Genomic DNA, 2,682 nt, shown 5'->3' with positions numbered 1-2,682 from the left:
CATGTCCGCTTCTGGGTTCTGGCGGGCTTCCTGCTCGTCCATGGCCTCCTTGATGTTCTGATGATTTCTGTACCACCTCTCAAGAGCGTCGCCAAGTTTCTTGAATGGCTGTGACTGTGCTGATTCGCCTGGCTTGTTGGCTTCGTCGGACTCGTTCTGGTCTTCATCGCGTCTTGACATGGCGCCTTCATTGCCGGTCGCTGTCTCCTGGTCCTCTGCATTCTGTCCCATCTCTCCATGCTCGCGCTGGGCTGCCTTGGACTGAGAATTCTGATCATCCTGGCCGTCAATCTCTGTTTGATCTTGTCCGGCGCCGCTCTTGACATCGCTGGGTGCTGCGTTGTCCGGATCGGCATGGGCATCGTCGTTCGGGTTCAGGGGCGGCTTCTCCTCATCCTTCTCCTGTTCCTCAGCACCTTGCTCGTCCGCGTCGGGCTCCCGCTCTTCCATCTCAGTGTTCTCCCCCTGCATGTCTTCATCGGGGTCGTCGGGGTTGATCTCCTCCTCCATATCACCTTGTTGCATGTCGCCCGCTTCGCCCTCGTCCTCTTCGACATGCTGCTCTTCTCCCTCCTTCTTGGCATCCTCCTCTGTCTCCTCCTGGCCGACATCAGAGAGCTTGTCCAGGTCGTCGTCAGAGATTGCCGACTCTTCGTCCTCATCCTTCCCATCGATATCCATGTCATCTGGCAGAGCTAGTGCCTCATTCTCGTCTACATTCTGGTCCTGGCGGTTGAGCTCTTCTTGCGCGGCATCGTCATCTTGCTCAGGGCCAGCCTCCTCTTCCGGCTCGGGGTCCGCCTGGTCCGCCTCCTCCTCCTGGGGCTGCTGAACCTCTTGGTTGTCGGTACCTTCATCTGCGGCGACTTGCTCGTCTTCTTTTTTCTGGCCCTTGGCCTGATCGCCCTTTTGATCCTTGTCCGCGTCTTCGCCATCACCATCCCACATCTTCTCGTCAACAGCAGTAGGGTCGAGATCATCGACGTCACCAGTTTCCTCATCCATGTCTTCGTCCTCGTCTTCGTCACCATCCTTCTTGCCGTCTTGATCATCTTCATCATCTCCAGCTGCACTGCCCATCTCGCCCTCCATCTCTTCTTGGCCCATGTCCACAGCATCTTCCTGGTCTTCGATGTCACCCTCTTTCTCCTTGTTTGGTTCTTGCGCGAGCTCTGAGAGATCTTCGTCAGGCTGGATATCCTTGCTGATGTCTTCGGCACCTTCACCATCCCCAAGTCCCGTACCGCTCTCGAGATTGCCTGTTTCGCCCGAAGTCTCGTCGGATTTCTCTTGGGGAGTGCAGAAACCTCGAGACGCGATCTCCACGAATGCTTTACCAAGATGCAGTGCCATCTTATTGCTGGCACGGTGCAGATCAGCCATCTGTGCGACAGTCCTGTGGCAAGTGTTGGCGTATTGTTGTAGAATCGGCAGTGTTACTGCGAGCAGCGACAGTGCAGCGTTCCTGACAGAAGAATTCTCAAGTTGAAGGGTTCTGAGGTAGTCCAACGCGCCGTTGACAGCATCAACGATGGTATTCATGTGCAGGGATTTGGCCAGGCCAGCAAGAGTGTCACTGCACTGAAGCAGCCAGGACGCCTCCTCAGCAGACGTAGGCATTGTTGCGGCAGCCTTTTGAAATTTTTGCACGGCATCAAGTACCATCTTGGACAGGTTCAGCGTAACATCGAAAAATTTCTGAGCATCATTGACCTTGACGGCCTCGTTGCCACCGGACGTTGTGACTGATGCCCAAAGCTGAAGCTGTTGGAAAACGAACGCGAGATCCGGTCGTTCTGACTCGAGTAGTTGGAGTGTGGCTTCAAAGCTGGCCAGCTTCTCTTCCAGCTCGTCGCGCAGCTGCAATTGGGCGTTCGTCACGAACACAGTCGGGAGTCTTTGGTTGGAGGCAAGCCGAGATTGGAGGTTGGTAAATTTTGTGAGCCAATCCCGCAGCACCGCTTGAATGGCACTGTTGTCCAATCTGCCCAATTTGGCGTGGACGTCCAAGAGATGAAGGCTGAAACCAAGGACAGGCGTGATCCAGTGCAGGCTTTGATCATGATTTGACTTTTGCTGTGTGACTGTCACTGTGTCGGACTGGCCGGAGGAAGTGAGCGCCTGCAGATTTGCAAGACCTTTGTCCAGTGATTGGATAAGATAGCGGTTGTCAGCGAGGCATTGATGCTGTTGGATCAGCACATGAAGAATGCCTTCCATGTAGCCTGTGCTCCGTCGCACAACCTCATTTGTCAAGTCGCCATGATGATCGTGCATAGCATTTCTGACCGTGGGTGCCAGGTCGAGAACCTTGTGAAAGTAGTATTCCGCCTCTTCCAAACTTGAGTTCTGCTCCGAAGGTAAGTGGCGCACCTTTGCCAGGACGACTGCGAGTTGCTTCTGGTCCCGCAAATGGGCCTCGTTAAGGTTGCGAGTGAAGCCCATAGTCCGAATAGCTTTGACAGTCTCTTCGAACAAGCGGACTTTTCTGGTCTTAAGATGCTTGACCTGTTCCTTGTTCTCATCATTCAGGAACGCGGGCGTCTCCTTGCTCAAAGAAGCCATCGCAGACTTGGTATCCGAGACGAAGGCTTCAATTACGTCGGCTGCATTTATGCTGGCCTCTGGCAACTGAGAGGCCTTGGCCATAATGCTGATGATCCTGCCGGCGTCGGAGAGGCG

Source organism: Cryphonectria parasitica (assembly GCF_011745365.1).
Source record: "Cryphonectria parasitica EP155 unplaced genomic scaffold M406scaffold_1, whole genome shotgun sequence".
Taxonomy (NCBI): domain Eukaryota; kingdom Fungi; phylum Ascomycota; class Sordariomycetes; order Diaporthales; family Cryphonectriaceae; genus Cryphonectria; species Cryphonectria parasitica.
This window is presented reverse-complemented; position numbering follows the sequence as displayed.